The sequence below is a fragment of the Arachis hypogaea genome, chromosome 4 (genome assembly GCF_003086295.3).
Source record: "Arachis hypogaea cultivar Tifrunner chromosome 4, arahy.Tifrunner.gnm2.J5K5, whole genome shotgun sequence".
NCBI classification, from domain to species: Eukaryota; Viridiplantae; Streptophyta; class Magnoliopsida; order Fabales; family Fabaceae; genus Arachis; species Arachis hypogaea.
This window is the reverse complement of record NC_092039.1, coordinates 76,423,181-76,444,015: the sequence shown is the minus strand read 5'-3', so window position 1 is coordinate 76,444,015 and position 20,835 is coordinate 76,423,181.

Below are 20,835 nucleotides of genomic sequence, written 5' to 3'. Positions count from 1 at the left end.
ATGCCATCGTTTTTTTTCCTGTTAAAAAAAATTATAGGGAACTAACTTGTAGTTTGTCAATACTAACTAATTTTAGGGCTTAGTGTATGTAATTAAGGGTATAGAATTAATAGTTTATGATTCATGATTTAGAATTTAAGCGAAGCAAAATAATTAAAAGAAATTGACTAATGTTGACTTAAAAAATTAGTTACCTAGCATTACTCTTCAAAAAATTTTTTAGAAATGTAACTTGAATTATCGTCATAAAATCTGTGTTTATTGCCAAAATATTTCTATATTTTTCATCACAAAATTGCTGTATTTATTGTCAATAATTACCTTTAAAAAATTTTTGGTTTATTATCACAAAATATAGGTGTTTATTATGAAAAAAATTGTTTGTTTTCTTTGTATTTCTCTTCAAAAATTTGTGTTTAACAAGTTTCTGTATTTATGGTCAAACAATTTATGTGTTTACTTCCTATATTACTCTTAAAATTTTTTTCTTTAAAAAAAACTTGTGTATATCATTACAAAATTTCTGTATCGTCAATAATTTTATATATTTGTTTTCTGTTTATAATTTGTGTTTTTCTTCAAAATTTTGTGCTTATTATTAAAATTTTTTTGTATCGTCAATCAATGAGTTTGCTTCCAATTCAAAATTGATATGTTTATGTATTTTGTGTAAAAAGATTTAAGTATTTTTATTTCTTATACACGTTTTCTATGTTTATCTTTTTTTATTTTTCACAATTTTTAAATGAAAAAAAACACATAAAAAAAGAAAAAAATTTAAAAAGAAGAATAAAACAAAATGAGAAGAAGAAACATAAAAGTAGCCAAAGATGGAACACCTCCTTTGAGCCGCTTACACCGACCAAGTAATGGAGCCGTTTGATTTTCACCAGCCTGAGGAGATTGCATCTTGTAACAAGTTTTATTGGAAGAACTGATTTTTGTATTTTTTATTTTTTTTTCTCATGTTAGGCATGTTAGTGAAATTTTTAAATTTTTCATGTGATTGTCTAATTTTTCAAGAGACTGAATATGACTTTCTAGATGATATATAATATTATTATAAAGGAAAAGTATATAAAACTAAAAGGTGACTAACCAAAAAATAAATAAAATCACATTAATTTATATTTAAATTTTAATTAATTTAATTTTTATTAATTTTTAATATCTGTTATTAATTGCACATGAATTAAAATCATATTTTGATTATGGTTCAAAAAAAGCTCCTAGGATCACGGACCAAGAAAATCAACCCCGAATCAAACTTTCTCTTCCCTTTGGTCAAGCCCGATTCAAATTTTAATTTATATTAATAATTATTTAAATTTTAAATTAAGTAAACCTAATTAAAATCTATAAAAGTCTTCCTCTTCTCTTTCACATTAACCTACCCACCTCCAACAATCACACACAGAGATCTCTCTCTCTCACCAATGCTGCTAGAAGCGTCGGCGACTTCCATGCTCTCCGTGACGCCCTCAACAAGCGCATTCAAGACAACTGATTCAACACGAAATTCACCTTCGATCCCAGAGGGAGAGGTAGATGCCGAGGTCAACGCCGGCAAGTTTGGCGGCGGCGGAGAGGTCAGCGAGGACGTCCCCAGTGCTGGCCTTCCAGGGAGAGGAGCGGACAGAGTAGTTAGTGTATGTATTGGGAAGGCCACAAGCAAAAACCGTCGTGGTGCTTGTCGGTGAGGATGACGCGGTTGAAGCCGTTGAGTTTGGCGAGGTGTATCTAGTGAGTGGCATTGAGGTTAGTGGGGTTGAAGAGGGAAGGGTGTACGTGGCCGGAACTCCACTATTGTCCGATGAAGATGTTGAGACCGAAGTGGAAGAAGAGGAACATATGGCTCAACTGCCATTGGATCTGGAAGGCGTTTGGGAGGGGCAATATGGGAAGTGACAGAGCCACTGAATAACAACAACAACAACATGGGAGTAATAGTCCATCTTCAAAAAATATTCATTTAATATAAAAAAACATCCTAATACTTAACAAAAGAAACATTTAATTATATTTTAGTAAAAATAATTAAATATCTATAAAATTTAAAAAATAAATATAAAATTCTTAAAAAAATAGAGACATTCACATTTGCAATACAAAAAATTTCGAAAAATATATAAAAAAACATCCATTTAGTATGAAAAAGAAACATTCTGATACTTAGCAGAAGAAACATCTATATATATTAACTCATAGAGATTTTGGATTTATCCAAAAATATTTGGCTGGTTTTTGACTAATATCCTTTTGGTTCCCTAGCATTACTCTATTATAAAATATCATATACATGGCATATTGGCATGTGACGTGTCAAATTTAGAAAAAAAATTGAATCACCACTTTATTATTGATTTTAATTAAAAATTAATCAATTAAATATTTTTATTATAAATAATAATGATGGACGTTATTATGAACCAAAGAATAAGACCTTTTTATGACAATGATTTTGATATTTTTTATTTGCTAAATAATTAAATAAACTATTTGAAATATTTATAGTTTCATTTAAAATCTTACATGAAATAATAATAGACAATAGTCTTTAGATTAAGGTTTTTTTTTATTTAAATAAAAAATATATTATTACCAGTTTAAACACAAAGACAAAAATATACCTATGGAAAAATATAAGTAATTAATAATTTTTTTAAATAATGTATGAACAATATAAATTAATAGGGTTAAAAGAGTAAATTAATCTTAAATTTAATTAGTAGCATTAAATTAAAATATAATATATTTTTATTTAATTGATAATTATTCATATTGTTCAAAATAATCATTATTTACTTAGTACTCTGTGTTGTCGCACCCATTAAGTACCAAAATGAATTAGTTTGTTTCTCGTAAAAACATCGCCAAAAAGGCTGCCGCTTTTGCAAAGAAGGACTCCGAAAACATGGTAGAAAAAAATAGCATTTTCGCATATCAACAAAAACGTGGGTAAAAATTTCAAATTCATTTTTAGATTTGAAGTTTGCGAAAATGAAATAGAAAGTTCGAATTCAATTTTTTATGCGGTGCCTGCAAAAATGAAAGCAGTAACAAGTTTTTGCTTAAATAAATAAAAAAAAACCTTAGATTAGTGCTTTAAAGTACGGTGATATTATATGTACATGCATTTTTTAACCAGCACAACAATTTTTACACGTATCATAAATTTATTGATATAGTATATAATATTTTGTACATAACACATAAATATTTATATACAACGCAGTATTAAAATTTTTTAAATAATACAATTTTTTATTAAAAATATATTTTATTTTTATTAGTTAAGTGAGTCAATAATTTATATATGTAATTTTTTAAAAATTTTTGTCCTACATATTAAAATTTTTGTAATTTAAATTAAAATTTTTTTATTATATATCAAAATTTATGTATTATATATTGTATTAGTTGAAAACAATATTTTAGGTATGTAATTTTTGAAAAATTTTGGTATTGAATACCAAATTTTTAGTGCTATAAACCAAAATTTTAATATTATATATTAAAATTTTTGTATTCTAATTTTTTAAATATATATATAAAAAGAAGATGAAGATAAGAAGCGCGAAGAAGCGCGTGCGACACTAAAAGAACTTGGTTGAACTTTATTTAAAAAAAGGATTTGACAATAATCTTTATTGCTTCACGTATGCTTTTTCTTAAATATATAATATAATATTGTTTTCTATTTTTGCATTAAATGAAATATAGTTAGTTAATCGAGTAAGCACTTAACATAATTCTGTCCATTTTTTTTTAAAGACAACATAATTTTTGTAACAAAAAAAATTTTAACCCCTAATAAAATTATTTTAAAATAATATAATTCTTCTGTTAAATAATAATAGAAATTAGCTTAGCCCCTTTTTATATTTCCAAATTAAAATAGGTAAGCCCCAAAACGAGGCAATTGTGGCGTCGCTCCACCATTTTAAACGTTATACAATTTTAGAATATTAACGGGAACAAAATTAATTTGCAACGATGTAGACATCAAAAAAGGAAATGAATGCTCTAATTTTTTTTTTTTAGAAAATATAGGTCCAATTCTATATGTAGCTAGGTGGTGCCAATTTTTCAAAAAATTTGGATTTTAAATTTTAAAGAATTAGGTTTGCTCTTAAAATACATGTGCTCTTCTATTCCACGCTTCACGTCGCAACATTCTTCTCCAACTCTTCTTACCTTGATGTCACGGCTCTATCTCCAACCGTTCTTGCCACATCGCTGTTCTTTCGTAGTTCGTCTGTTGTCATCGGCCTACTGCGTCTCCCCTTCCCAACTCTTCTTGCAGCAACGCTACATCCTCTCCTCCAACCATGCTTGTTGCGAAGCCGCTCTCTCTTCCTCCATCTCCTCATGTCCTGTCGTGACGCCGCTCCCTTTTCTTCCATCACCTCAAAGTCCTTTTCTTTATTAGTTTTGGATGTTTTTTTACATGTTTTGGATGTATCTTTCTCTCATGTTTCGGATTCATTTTTTTATATGTTTTAGAAGTTTTTATAGGGGTCTTTTTTTTCAGGTTTTGAATTATTTTTAATAGTTTTAAATGTTTCTTTTCTTAGTTTTCGAATGTTCTTTTTTTAATAACTTTTAATGTCTTGTTTTGTTAGATTTTGAAGATTTTCTAAAATGATTTTGGATATCTTTTTTTTGAGATTTTGGATGTGTCTTTTTGTTACGTTTGAGATGTTTTTTTATTGCTGAATTCTACCCAATCCCTTCTAAAATAACATGTAAGTTACCCTTCATGATGTGTCACACTTTAATTGGTCATTATCTTAATCATAGTTGGGTTATTTTGTAATTTATTATTTGAGATGGGTAATGGTATAATTTCTTAAAATATTAAAACTCTACCTCCGTTAATTGAAGCACATTTTTACTCCTCTATTATTTCTTTATCATGTAACTTCGGTCCTTCCAAACATCACCGACGTCGTTGCAATCTACTGCCCTCTCACGCAATCTCTTTCTTCAGTGCATCATCCCATGGCTCATAACTTCCCCGTTCTTCCAAGTATAACGAGAGCCGACGTCATCGCTATCTCCTATCCTTTCACTCGATCCCTCTTTCTGTCGTGGATCACTCCTTACTAACATAATTAATGGTTTTTTTGTGACTGAAATAAATTAAACAAAAAAAAAACAAAACAAGGAGCTGCTTAAATAGAAAGACAGTCCTGTTTAAGACTACTCTTAAACTCCTCCCAAAGTGAAAGAAGCTCCACATGCGAAAGTTGTAACTTTATCGCCATCTTTGCCATAGTATCTGCCACCGTATTTGCATCTCTCATAATCAAACGAAGTCAACATGCCAATTTCAATGCATGATATCTCTTATTTTGAGCACCAATGGATCAATAAACCTAAAACTATCTTGAGTAACAAGATTAAATGCTTCCACACAATCCGTCTCACAAATAACATCTCGTTGACCCACATCCCAAGCTAAGAGATATCCTCTCCAAATAGCAAATAATTCTCCTTGAAGAATACTATTACTCCCAATCATTCCCAAACACCCCCTTTGCCAACTCCCTTTACAATCTCTAATAACACAAGCAAAACTAACACTATCACCCGAACCAAAAAATTAGCATCAAAATTAATCTTAAAAGTACCAATGGATGGGGAATTCCAAAAACCATTTAGAGTAGAGGGAAGGGACATACATTGTAATTCAAAAATATTCCTAAGCTCCTTTTCTGAAGTTAATGCCAGACAAATCACTTTTTCCGAAGGCCAAGTTTCATGAGGATTAAAGATGTCATTATTCCTTACTCGTCATATCCACCAAAGTCCCGAAAAGAACTTGAATGGATGCTCTCTGCTATGATACAAGAACCAGTTCTTCATATCCAAAGGATGACAAGAAATATCCAACCTATGCCAGACAAGCTGAGCTTTTGAACAATCCCGAATACAATGTAAAATCGATTCCTGACTAGAAAGACATCTTGGACACCTATCCGATGATGACATCCCTCTTCTAAAGCGAAAACTTACAGTAGGAAGAGCCTCCTTAAGACACAACCAAGCCAAAAACTTATGCTTTTCCGGAACAAGCTGACGACAAAGCCAAAGCCAATTCTCCTGCTCCTCCCAACCAAACAGCTGCTTACACAACCACAAGTAACCATTGCGTGAGTCATAAACTTTGGCAGCAGACCCACACTAATACCAACCCACTTCCGGACCTGCTTGTTCATATGTATTGTAAGAGAGAATATTACCTTTTAGATTTTGAGATAAAGGAGAATAAAGAGTATCCAAATGCCACCTACTAACCGACCAAATATCCTGTATCCAGAGATTCAAATAAGAAATGTGAACATAATCCATCTCATTAGATAACCGTCCTTCTCTCCTCCAGCTAGAAAACTAAAAATTATGGTTCAAATCTCCAATACACCAAGCAAACCCATCCTTCAACACTTCCCAAGCCTTGCAAAGACACCTCTAAATGGGAGAGTCTTTGTTCTTAGGATAACTAAAACAGTCATATAGAGATGATCGGTATTTGGCTTCCAACAATTGGACCCATAGCTTGTTTGGCTGCTGGAAAAAAGTCTAAACTAGCTTCCCAAGAAGAGAAATATTTACACAATAAGGATCTCTAATCCCCAAACCTCCATATTTTTTTGGAGTAACCAGTACCTTCCAACTAACAAGATTTAATCCTCTTTCATCAACTTGTCCTTTCCAAAGAAAATTCCTCATCAAAGACTCCAATTTACTAATGATTCTTGTTCATACCCTGGGTCAAACTGTCCAACCCGGGATGTTCTACAGACAAAGCGACCGACCTCTTCAAGTCAGGACAAACCGACCTCCTCTCAAAGAGCTCGGCCAAATCGCAGGAAAGCCCAATAAAGGGCCCAAATAGAGGAACACGACCCCAATCCAAAGGCAGCCCAAGCCTATAGAGATAAGGGTGGTTCCCATGAAAGATAAAGATAAAGATAAAAGATAAGATAACTAACTTATCTTATCTGCAAAGATCACTCTACACCATTATAAATACACTGGAGCACCCAGGTATAACTCACACTCTTCTACTCAATACCTGCTTAATACCCTTGCTAACTTAAGCATCGGAGTCCCTTGCAAGTACCCCCTACCCTCCGGGGACGAAGGATCAGCACCACCACCAAGTCCATTAGATCGGACTCCACAGTTTCGACCAGCATAGAAGCTATCGTCCGAGATTGACCTACAATTTCAGGTAACCCTCGAAATATTGGCGCTGTTGCGGGGGAACCCTGAAGTCATCCCATCACCATGGCGGACGACCATGACAATGACCACACCTCAGATTTAGAGGAAAGAATGCCGCACAAAAATACGGATACCACACCAAAAGATACTTCCCAAATCAACAACAAGAAGAACTCCCCAAACGAGGGAGCTTTGGATGCATTTCAAGACCGGTTAAAACAACTTGAGGAAGAAGCCCTACGCCAACGAGAGGCCGAGAAAGACCTACAAAGGGAAATAAGGCGACGCCGGGAATTGGAGAACAAACTCCTAAAACTTGAGGCCGATGTTAAGACGAAAGCCAGCCGATCCACTCCTGAAGATAGCAACCGCAAGGAGCAAGATCCATTCACCAAGGAGATCATGAAGACGAAAATCCCAAAGGACTTTAAACTCACAGACATGACCTTATACGACGGCACTACAGATCCCAGCCATCATCTCAGTAACTTCAGAAGCAGAATGTATCTCACCGACGCCTCATATGCAGTTCGTTACAAAGCCTTTCCAACTACTTTAACAAAAATAGCAATTAGATGGTTCGACAACCTCCCTCCTAGGTCCATCTCAAGTTTTGACAATATGGCTAAGAAATTCCTGGCCAGATTCTCCATCCAAAAGGACAAATCTAAACATGCTCCGAGCTTACTGAGAATCAGACAAGGAGAACGAAAAACCCTGCATAACTACATAGAGAGATTCAACAAGACATGCATGGATATACAAAACCTGCCAACAGAAGCCACTATTATGGGCCTCATTAATGGCTTGCGAGATGGGCCCTTTAGTCAATCTATATCAAAGAAGTACCCCACATCTCTGAACGAGGTGCAGGAACGAGCGGAAAAGTACATCAACATGGAGGAAAACTCCCGATTAGGAGAGACCTCGAAGGCCAGGTTCACCCCCCGGGATAAAGACAAAGATTCCAGAAAGAAGGAAGATCGACATGGAGAGAAAATCAAAAAATACCACAATTACATCCCTCTTCGGGTGTCTCTTGTGGATGTATACAGAGAGATTTGTAACACGGAAAAAATACCACCAGCTCGACCTCTCAAAGGCAAAAAAGGAGGAGGAAACCGGGCTGAATATTGTGAATACCATCGGATCCGTGGGCACTCCACCAATGAGTGTTTCGACTTAAAAAATGTCATAAAAAATCTCGTACGAGAAGGAAAGCTAGATCGATATCTGGCCATCCATGATGATGAACAAAGAAAAAGAAGAAGAGCAGAAGATGTCAGACCAACCGCGCGATCATCTCAAACGCCAGAAAGACATGTCCACATGATACACGGCGAATTTGCCGGGGGAGGAACCTCCAAATCATCTCGCAAAAGACATCTCAAAGACATATATCACGTCGCAGGAAAGGAGGAAGCACCCGACATCCCGACGATCACTTTTACCAAAGAAGACGCATTCGGCGTCGTATCAGGGCATGACGACCCCATGGTCATCACTATTATACTAGCAAACGCAAATCTTCACCGCACGTTGATAGACCAAGGGAGCTCCGCCGATATCTTATTCAAAACTGCTTTCGACAAACTCGGCTTGGAAGAAAAAGAACTCAGAGCATATCCGAACAGCCTGTTCGGGCTAGGAGATACCCCAGTTCAATCGATGGGATACATCTCGCTCCACACAACTTTCGGAAAAGGAAGTTAGTCAAGAACACTCGAAATAGATTATATTGTAGTCGACGTAAGTTCAGCTTACAATGCCCTAATAGGTCGGACAACGTTAAATCAGCTCGGCGCAATAGTCTCGATTTCGCATCTATGCATGAAGTTCCCAACTGCAGGAGGAATAGCCACGATAAAGGCAGATCAGAAGATCACGCACCGCTGTTACAACGAAAGTCTAAACCTCAGAGGTAGAGGATAAGAATTCCACACAATTGAGCTCGGTGGAGTTCAGAGGCGGGAGGAGCTCCGCCCACAACCTGAAGGAGAAATAGAGAAAATCTAAATTGGGGACACCCCGAACCAAACAACCAACATCGGTACACTCCTAAAAGGAGACATAAAAGAATCACTCATACAGTTTCTATGAGACAACGCCGACCTCTTTGTGTGGAAGGCCGCAGACATGCCAGGCATAGATCCCAAACTAATGTGCCACAAGCTAGCAGTCTACCCAGGATCTCAGCCGGTACAACAAAGGCATAGAAAGCTAGGACCAGAACGCTCTCAAGCCGTGGAAGAATAGGTACAAGCTCTACTGGAGGCAGGTTTCATAAGAGATGTCAAATACCCACTATGGCTTGCTAATATCGTATAGGTAAAAAAGTCAAACGGGAAGTGGAGAATGTGCACTGACTATACCGATCTCAACAAAGCCTGCCAGAAAGATCCTTATCTGCTCCCAAACTTCGACGCTCTGGTAGATGCCTCCTCCGGATATAAATACCTCTTCTTCATGGATGCATACTCGGGATATAACCAAATCCCAATGTACCCACCCGACCAAGAAAAAAACCTCATTCTTAACCCCAAAGGCAAATTACTGCTACATTGGTATGCCCTTCGGTCTTAAAAATGCAGGAGCCACTTACCAAAGATTAATGAACAAAGTTTTTTCGGATCACATCAGAAAGATCATGGAGGTCTACGTAGACGACATGCTAGTGAAGACGCAAAACGAAGAGATGTTATTATCCGACCTGACACAAGTATTCAACACCATAAGACGACACGACATGCGACTCAATCCCGCAAAATGTACCTGCGCAGTAGAATCTGGTAAATTCTTGGGTTTTTTGATCACACAGAGAGGAATCAAGGCAAACCCGGACAAGTGCAGGGCCGTACTCGACATGAAAAGTCCTACTTGTATCAAAGAGGTACAACAACTCAATGGGAGGTTGGCAGCCTTGTCCAGATTCCTAGCTGGATCAAAAAATGATCTCTCCCCTTCTACGCCACTCTAAGGAAGGGAAAGGAGTTTGAATGGACAGCAGAATGCGAGCAAGCCTTCCAAGACTTCAAAAAATTCCGGGGACGGCCACCTATATTAAGTCGGCCACGGGAAGGAGGACCACTCATATTGTACCTCGCGGTGGAAAATCGGGCAATAGCCTCAGCACTGGTCTGAGAAGACAACAGCGGGCAACAACCCATATACTTTATCAGCAAAGCATTACAAGGATCCGAGCTGAACTACCAAAAAATAGAAAAGTTTGCTTACGCTCTCATAATAACATCTCGACGACTTCGCCCATATTTCCAGTCTCACACCATTAAAGTTCGGACCAACCAGCCCATAAAAGGGATCTTACAGAAAACAGACTTGGCAGGCAGAATCTTGCAATGGGCAGTCGAGTTGTCCGATTTCGACTTTCAATACAAAGCTCGAACGGCCATCAAATCTCAATATTTGGCCGACTTCATTGCGGAATTTAAGGACACACCAGAAATTCCCATAGAATGGAATCTATATGTGGATGGCTCCTCAAATAAAATGGGAAGTGGCGCAGGCGTAATAATTGAAAGTAACCAGGGAACCCAAATCGAACTCTCCCTGAAATTCGGGTTCCCTGCATCAAACAATCAAGCGGAATATGAGGCACTACTAGCTGGTTTGAAGCTGGCTATGGAGGTTGGAGCTAAAAAACTTATCATCTTCAGCGATTCACAAGTAGTTACTTCACAAATAGCAGGAAGCTACCAAGCCAAAGATCCCACTATGAAAAAGTACTTGAACAAATTCAGGGAACAACTTGGACAACTCAGAGAGTATGAGATTCGTCACATACCCCGAGAACAAAACACCGGGTCGATGCACTCTCAAAACTAGCCAGCACCAAACCAGGAGGCAACAATAGAAGCCTCATACAAGAAATTCCATTGAATCTATTAATCTCAGAAGAAGAAAAGGTCCTAGCCATAACAGGTCATGATCAGGGATGGATAACTCCCATAATTAACTACCTCAGAACAGAAGCCCTCCCTACAGATGAGAAAGAGGCAAAGAGGTTAAAACAGGAAGCACAATACTATACCATCATAAATAATACTCTATACAAAAGAGGGATTTCAATACTGTTGCTAAAATGTGTGCCGACTTCCAACACAAACGACGTCCTAGAAGAAATACACAGCGGCATTTGTTGCAATCACCTCGGAGCGTAGGCACTCGCCAAAAAAGTACTTCGGACAGAATTTTATTGGCCAACTCTACAAAAGAAGCCACAGAATTTGTGAGGACATGTTCACCATGCCAGAAACACGCCAACTTTCATGCCGCCCTGCCAGAAGAACTCATCAGCGTAACCTCACCTTGGCCATTCGCAAAATGGGGACTCGATCTCCTCGGACCTTTCCCTCAAGGATCAGGACAAGTCAAATTCCTCATAGTAGGAATAGACTACTTCACAAAATGGATCGAGGCAGAACCCCTAGCCAACGCCACAGCTCAAAGAAGTCGGAAATTTCTATATAGAAACATCATCACAAGGTTCAGAATTCCATACTCCATCACTACAGACAATGGTACCCATTTTACTGACGCAGGCTTCAGAAAACTAGCGGCCGACTTGAATATAAAATAACAATTCACCTCTATTGAGCACCCCCAAGCCAATGGGCAAGCTGAAGCTGCTAACAAAGTCATAGTAGCAGGGTTAAAACGGAGATTACAGGATGCAAAGGGAGCCTGGGCTGAGGAGCTTCCGCAAGTCCTATGGGCATATCAAACGACTCCACATTCCACGACAAAGGAATCACCCTTCCGATTAGCTTAAGGAATAGAGGCAATGATCCCAGTGGAGATCGAAGAAGGATCACCCAGAGTAATCCATTTTAGCGAAAAAGCCAATTCCCAACTTCAAAGGGAAGAGCTCGACTTACTTCCGAAAATCCGAGAAAGAGCTCGGATAAGGGAAGAGGCATTGAAACGACGAATGGCCTCCAGATACAACCGAAAAGTAATACAGCGGGCCTTCGCTAAAGACGACCTCATCCTAATCCGAAACGACATAGGAACAACTCGACCTGGGGAAGGAAAACTGGCAGTAAACTAGAAAGGACACTTCTGAGTCATAGAATTACTGGGAAAGGGCTACTACAAGCTTTCCGAACTCGACGGGCGAGAGCTTCCTGGGACATGGCACGCATGCAACCTAAGAAGGTACTATAGCTAGGGATGATAAAAGATCTTAGACAAGGCGCACTCTTTTTCCTGAAAAAGGTTTTTTAACGAGGCGCCCCGCCAAGACTTACAAATCACCCGACTTAGGAAATTAATTCCTCATGTATATTTGCATTCTCTTTTAATAAAATTGGTTCAGATTCTCTACAAATGCTGAAGTCGTATTATTCTGAAAATATTCATTGCCCGATTATAAAGCTACAGATCGACAAAAAGTGAAAACTGAATTCACTGTGCGATCACGGTAAAAAAGAGGGTTAAAACCCAAAATCTACAAAATCGGCAAAGATGAAAACAGAATAATGCAAGAAGTTATAGAAAGTAATCCATAGAAAGGACCTGACGAGGTCCTAATAAAATGGATTGCCATAAAATAACTTAAAGAATGGCCGGCAAAAAAAGTCGGACCAGCCACAACAACTCAAGTTATAAGTAAATCCCTGGAAAGAGGTCTGGCCAACCCTATAAAAGAGGATTACTATAACTTCGAAGAGCCCGAAATGAGGAAGTCGGACTCCTACAGATAAGTTACAAAAGATAATCCTTGAAAGAGACCTAAACAAGGTCCAAGAAAGAGGATTATCAAGTAACTCGACAGGGCCTGACGTGACAAAGTCGGCCCAGAAAAGATAAGTTACAAAAGATAATCCCTAAAAGAGACCTAAACAAGGTCCAAAAAAGAGGATTATCAAGTAACTCGACAGGGCCTGACGTGATAAAGTCGGCCCAGAAAGATAAGTTACAAAAGATAATCCCTGAAAGAGACCTAAACAAGGTCCAAGAAAGAGGATTATCAAGTAACTCGACAGGGCCCGACATGACAAAGTCGGCCCAGAAAGATAAGTTACAAAAGATAATCCCTGAAAGAGACCTAAACAAGGTCCAAGAAAAAGGATTATCAAGTAACTCGACAGGGCCCGACATGACAAAGTCGGCCCAGAAAGATAAGTTACAAAAGATAATCCCTGAAAGAGACCTAAACAATGTCCAAGAAAGAGGATTATCAAGTAACTCGACAGGGCCCGGCGTGATAAAGTCGGCCCAGAAAGATGTAAAGCTACAAAAGGTAAATCCCCAAAAGAGATCTGAACAAGATCCAAGAAAAAGGATTACCTAGTAACTCGACAGGACCCGACATGATGAAAGGCTCAAGACACAAATTACAAACAATAGCCCCCCAAAGACACTTAAATGAGGCCCAAAAAGGAGGATTATAAACAAAACCAAGCCAAAAGGGTCAAGCTGATCATGTCCCAGCCTACGAAGGTACCAAGACGAGTGCAAGCAGACATGATATAAAAACCACTAAGTTATGATAATAGCAAGCTTCAGAGGCCACCAAAATCAGCCCCGGAACTCGAAAACTACTTTGTTTTTCAAAATAAAAGTTGCTAAACAAGCAACCCAAAAATGTATCAACAGTCAACAAAACACCATTTACAAAAATAAAGAGTTCAAAAGCCCATAGGCCGGGCTATCAACATTAAACAGGAAGAAAACTCAGTTGACATTAGAAGACTTCTCAGCAGCATCAACTTGGGGTGAAGGAGGACGAGTCTAAAGAGGCACCGCATCTACTGTTCCATCATCTCGGTTCAAAATTTGGCAATCCGGTTCCCCTTCTGGACGATTGATCCCGACAGTAGAAGTCGGAGAGGTCGGCACGGTAGAAGTCTTGGTAGCAGGTAGTGAAGGGCGATCATCATCATCATCATCGGGATCGTCAGGGACAATCTTACCATCCCTAACAATATTGTCCAGACCAATAAGGGAAAGGTCGAGATCTGGCGCAAGAACTCGGAATTGCTCTTTCAGATTCTCATAAGACGCAGTAACACTACCTACGAGATGACTTTGAAGTTCAGAGTAATCGGCTTGAACAGATTCCAACCTACTCCTGAGCTCCATCACCTCTCTATAAGTAGTAACATAGCTATCCTTATGTTTTTGAGCCGTATCCTCGGCCAGTTGCGGGGCAGCCACCAGACCAACAGCTCTTTTTTCAGCTCGGCCACTTTCACCTCGAGCTCCTCCTTTAAACCCTTAATTCAGTCAAATTCTGATTTTGCCTCCTTCATAAAAGCCTTGGTATCATGAATAGGAAGATCCTGAGCAGCTCGGTATAAAGCCGCTCCCATGTGTGCTAGAGTAATACCACTCCGAGTAATAAATTCTAAATGACGAAGAATGGATACATCGTCGGTAGGCATGACACCATAGGGAGCAATTTGTTGGTCTACAAATCCAACGACATCAAAATTGGGAGCACCAAGATTAAACGGCTTGACAGTCCGAGGCCTTTTTGGAGGAGGAGCAACTGGAGGAGCAGAGGTACCCGCTGAAGTCTGAGGTGGGTCAACCAAGCGAACCCGGGGAGTCGGGATCATCCTCCTAGGCCCAGGAGAGCTCGGGACGGACGGCTTCAACAAAACTTGGGAGGACCCTTCCCTGACCACCGTGGCCAGGACGTTCTAAGCCGCGGTAGCCTTCCTCACCTTCTTAAAGGCCTTTAGTGAGTCATTATTCTTTGACATCTCTGAAAAACAAGAAAAATACAATGACTTATGAATACCTAGAAAAGAAAGCAGAGAACAAAAGACATGAGAACACAGTTTATAAAATACCCAGCACAGCATGAATCAAGGACGGATCCCCTAGAAATTTCTTGGTCTCAAGATGAGGAGGCTCCCCCCAAATATCCTCCAAAGCAGCAACGAAGGCCTGCTCGACCTCATCTAACATCTCCCAGGTATACCTAGACACAACTACATTCCTCTGCCACTCTAAAGGAAAACGAGGCTCGCTATTCTCATCCAGGAAGAAAGGACGAGCTCCTTCAACAGCTCGGACCTTGAAAAAGTAATTCTTAAAATCGTGAAAAGACTCATCATACATGGAGAGACTTTATGTCCCTGGGCCGACCTAAAAGAAATCCAAGAAGCTTTCTTTTTGGTAGTCCCAGGGTTGGTCAACACAAAGAGATACAGAAAAATGGTTAAAGAGGGTTTGACACTAAACTCATGACAAACCATCTGAAAAATCTTAATAAAACCCCAAGAATTTGGATGAAGCTGAGATGGGGCCACGTTGCAAGACCACAATAGGTCGGTCTCAAAGGAAGTAAAAGGAAGGGTAATATCCATCTGGCTAAAGAAGAAATCGTATGCATAAAAGAAGGGACGCTCTCCCTTGGTCGAAGTAGGAAAACAGACCCTGTCATCAGAATCGGGTGCCACCAACTCATAGTTGCGTTCTTGATTCTCACTACTACATATCCGATGGTGTTTCCTAAGCTCCGTGCAGAATTTTGCATTAGCTAGGGATACACACAGCAACACCAGGGAGTCCAACCAGTCGGACATCCCCTCAGGAACCTTAGAGGACGCCTCGAAAATATTTTTGCGAGACAACATGGCCAACTAATCCTACAAAGAAAAGGAAACGAGTTACTAACCCCAAAAAAAGCAAGTTCGGACAAAATGGAAGCAACTCGGACAAATGCAACCTTAAGCACACAAAACAATAAAAGGAAAACCCCAAGACGCACACCAAGGTCCAGGGGCATCCTTTGGAGGCAATGACAGAGTGAAGTCCCAGAAAAAACTACAAAGATAAAACCCTCTTTCAAACAAAATAGCGTCCCAAAAGGCGAAAGTCAAAAGAACGTCATCAAAAACCATCGTCTCTATCAAAGAAAAGTCATCAACAAAAACAAAATCATCAATGGAGCAAGCAAGTTATCAAAGGAGCAACCTTTTTCGAAAATGGCAGTACGGAAATCAACGACAAACACACGAAGCCCTAAAAAGAAGCCAGAACCAGGAAAATCACCTAAAGCATACATAAGGACGAAAAAATACCAAGAAACAGGCATCACAGCAATAAACCAAGTACAGAAACTAAAGGTTCAAACTTTTCGACGTACAAAAATCATAGCGTCATCAAAGAATCAAAAACAAAGTAGCAGAAATAAACGGTGAAGAGAAAGCAAAACTAACCTGGAAGAAGGAGGAAAGCTTTGAAGGAAAAAGCTGAAAAGCAGAGCAGAGCAGCAAGGATCGACCGCGAAGCAGAAGCACCAGCAAATGCCAAAACGTCACAGAGAGAAGATGAGAAATGCAGGATAGAAAACGGCGAAAAAGAAGGGAAGTTACAGGAAAAAGAAAACCGTCTCTTGGATACAAAATTTGAAAAAAGGAAACCAAGAGAAAATAGGGGCATTAAAAACCAATTAAAGAGGGCATTAAAACCCTCACACATTCCCAAGGCTAGGACGCTAATACAAAAGCGCACACTCTCAGAGGAAGCGAAACGTTCCGCATTCAAAAAGGAACTTTGCAAAGATGAAGTCGAAAAAATGCTCGAGTTTGGCTCCACCCGAGAAGGTTCGAAAAACTAAGACTCTACCTCCAAAGGAGGGCCGAGTTTGAGCAGGGGCACTGTTTATACCCTGGGTCGAACTATCCGACCTGGGATGTTCTACAGACAAAGCGACCGACCTCTTCAGGTCAGGACAAACTGACCTCCTCTCAAAGAGCTCGGCCAAATCGCAGGAAAGCCCAATAAAGGGCCCAAATAGAGGAACACGACCCCAATCCAAAGGCAGCCCAAGCCTATAGAGATAAGGGCGGTTCCCATGAAAGATAAAGATAAAGATAAAAGATAAGATAACTAACTTATCTTATCTACAAAGGTCACTCTACACCATTATAAATATACTGGAGCACCCAGGTATAACTCATACTCTGATTCTACTCAATACCTGCTTAATACCCTTGCTAACTTAAGCATCAGAGTCCCTTGCAGGTACCCCCAGCCTCCGGGGACGAAGGATTAGCACCACTACCAAGTCCATCAGATCGGACTCCACAGTTCCGACCAGCATAGAAGATCTCGTCCGAGATCGACCTATAGTTTCAGGTAACCCTCAGAACAATTCTGTTGGGAAAAATAGAGACCTGCATTTGGTATGTGCGAATAGCGGCTGCAACAGAATTAACCAAGCAGAGTCTACCAGCCCGATTGAGTAAACTCCCTTTCCAGCTTGCTAGCCTACTCCGAATCTTATCCAGGACACCATTGAAAACCAAACGATTCATCCTAGAATGGCTAAGGGTAACTCCAAGATACTTGCCCAAGTCCTGGTGATGAGCGGATAATTTATACGCTTTTTGGCATTTTTTTTAGGTAGTTTTTAGTATGATCTAGTTACTTTTAGGGATGTTTTCATTAGTTTTTATGCTAAATTCACATTTCTGGACTTTACTATGAGCTTGTGTGTTTTTCTGTGATTTCAGGTAATTTCTGGCTGAAATTGAGGGACCTGAGCAAAACTCTGATAAGGAGGCTGACAAAGGACTGCTGATGCTGTTGGAATCTGACCTCCCTACACTCGAAATGGATCTTATGGAGCTACAGAACTCCAAATGGCACACTCTCAACGGCGTTGGAAAGAAGAAATCCATAGCTTTCCAGCAATATATAATAGTTCATACTTTATTCGTGATTAAATGATGTAAACTGGCACTCAACGCCAGTTTCATGTTGCTGTCTGGAGTCAAACGCCAGAAACACGTCACGAACTGGAGTTGAACGCCCAAAACACGTTACAACTTGGCGTTCAACTCCAAAAGAAGCCTCAGCTCCGGGATAGATCAAGCTCAGCCCAAACATACACCAAGTGGGCCTTGGAAATGGATTTATGCATCAATTACTTACTCCTGTAAACCCTAGTAGCTAGTTTAAGTATAAATAGGATAGTTTACTATTGTATTAGACATCTAGGGATTGTATTATTCAGTCTGGGGACGTTTAGTTCTTGGATCATGGGGGCTGGCCATTCGGCCATGCCTGAACCTTTCACTTATGTATTTTCAACGGTGGAGTTTCTACACACCATAGATTAAGGGTGTGGAGCTCTGCTGTACCTCAAGTTTCAATGCAATTACTATTATTTTCTATCCAATTCGATTTATTCCTGTTCTAAGATATTCGTTGCACTTCAACTTGATGAATGTGATGATCCGTGACACTCATCATCATTCTCATCTATGAACGCGCGTGACTGACAACCACTTCCGTTCTACCTTAGACCGGGCGCATATCTCTTGGATTCCTTAATCAGAATCTTCGTAGTATAAGCTAGAATTGATGGCGGCATTCATGGGAATCCGGAAAGTCTAACCTTGTCTGTGGTATTCCGAGTAGGATTCCGGGATTAAATGACTGTGACGAGCTTCAAACTCCTGAAGGCTGGGCGTTAGACGCAAAAGAATTACTGGATTCTACTCCAACCTGATTGAGAACTGACAGATGATTAGCCGTGCTGTGACAGAGCATTTGGACCATTTTCACTAAGAGGATGGGATATAGCCATTGACAACAGTGATGCCCTACATACAGCTTACCATAGAAGGGAGTGATAAAATTGGATAAAAGCAGTAGGAAAGCAGAGATTAAACAGGGACAAGCATCTCCATACGCTTATCTGAAATTCCCACCATTAATTTACATAAGTATTTCTATCCTTTATTATTTAATCAAGTATCTCTTTATATTTCCCATAATCAATTATTATCTGCCTGACTGAGATTTACAAGATGACTATAGCTTGCTTCATATCAACAATCTCTGTGGGATCGACCCTTACTCACGTAAGGTATTACTTGGACGACCCAGTACACTTGCTGGTTAGTTATGTGGAGTTGTGATAAAGTGTGATTCACGTTTGAGAGCACCAAGTCTTTGGAGACATTATTGATGATCACAATTTCGTCCACCAAGTTTTTGGCGCTGTTGCCGGGGATTGTTCGAGTATGGACAACTAACGGTTCGTCTTGTTGCTCAGATTAGGTAATTTTCTTTTCAAAAAGTTTTCAAAAAAATTTTCAAAAAATTTTTCTTTATTTTCGTTTGTCTAAAGAATATTTTCGAAAAAAAATAATAAAAATACGAAAAAAAATCATAAAATCATAAAAATAAAAAAATATTTTGTGTTTCTTGTTTGAGTCTTGAGTCAACTTTTAAGTTTGGTGTCAATTGCATGCTTTAAAAATTTTTCTTGCTTTTTTCGAAAATTCATGCATTCATGGTGTTCTTCATGATCTTCAAGTTGTTCTTGATAAGTCTTCTTGTTTGATCTTGATGTTTTCTTGTTTTGTGTTGTTTGTTGTTTTTCATATGCATTTTTTATTTGTTAGAGTCCATGCATTAAAGATTTCTAAGTTTGGTGTCTTGCATGTTTTCTTTGCATCAAAAATTTTTCAAAATTATGTTCTTGATGTTCATCATGATCTTCAAAGTGTTCTTGGTGTTCATCTTGACATTCATAGTGTTCTTGCATGCATCATGAGTTTTGATTCATAAATTTCATGTTGTGAGTGATTTTTATGTTTTTCTCTCTCATCATCAAAAATTCAAAAATCAAAAAAAAATATTTTCCTTATTTCTCTCCAAATTTTCAAAATTTTGGGTTGACTTGGTCAAAAAATTTTAAAAATTAGTTGTTTCTTACAAGTCAAGTCAAATTTTCAATTTTAAAAATCTTATCTTTTCAAAACTTTTTCAAATTAAATCTTTTTCATTTTTTATCTTATTAATTTCGAAAATTTCAAAATATTTTTTCAAAAATCTTTTTCTTAATTTTATTTCAAAATTTTCAAAAATTATGCTAACAATTAATATGATTGATTCAAAAATTTGAAGTTTGTTACTTTTTGTTAAGAAAGGTTCAATCTTTAAATTCTAGAATCTTATCTTTTAATTTCTTGTTAGTTAAGTAATTAATTTTAAAAATTAAATCTATCTTATCTTATCTTTTATATCATATCTATTTCAAAATTTTATCTTTTTCAAAATTTAATTTCAAAATATCTTATCTAACTTCTTATCTTCTTATCTTTTCAAATTTGATTTTAATATCTTTTCCAACTAACTATTTGACTTTTTGTTTGTTACTTATCTTTTTCAAAACCACCTAATTACTTTTCCCTCTCCAATTTTCAAAAATATCTCATCCCTTTTTCAAAAATTCTTTTTAATTAATTAATTGTTTTAATTTTAATTCTATCTTATCTTTTATTTTCGAAAATCATTTAACTTCTTTTCAAATTTATTTTCGAAATTTCTTCCCTCTCCCATTCTTCTATTTATTTATTTATTTATTTACTAATACTTCTCTTCACCTCTCTTCATCTCAAATCACTACTCCTACCTATTCATTCTTCTTCACTCCTATTCCCTTTCTTTCTCTACTAACATAAAGGAATATCTATACTGTGACATAGAGGATTCCTCTTTCTTTTCTTGTTCTCTTCTTCCCTATATGAGCAGGAATAAGGAAAAAGACATTCTTGTTTAAGCTGATCCTGAACCTGAAAGGACTCTGAAGAGGAAATTAAGAGAAGC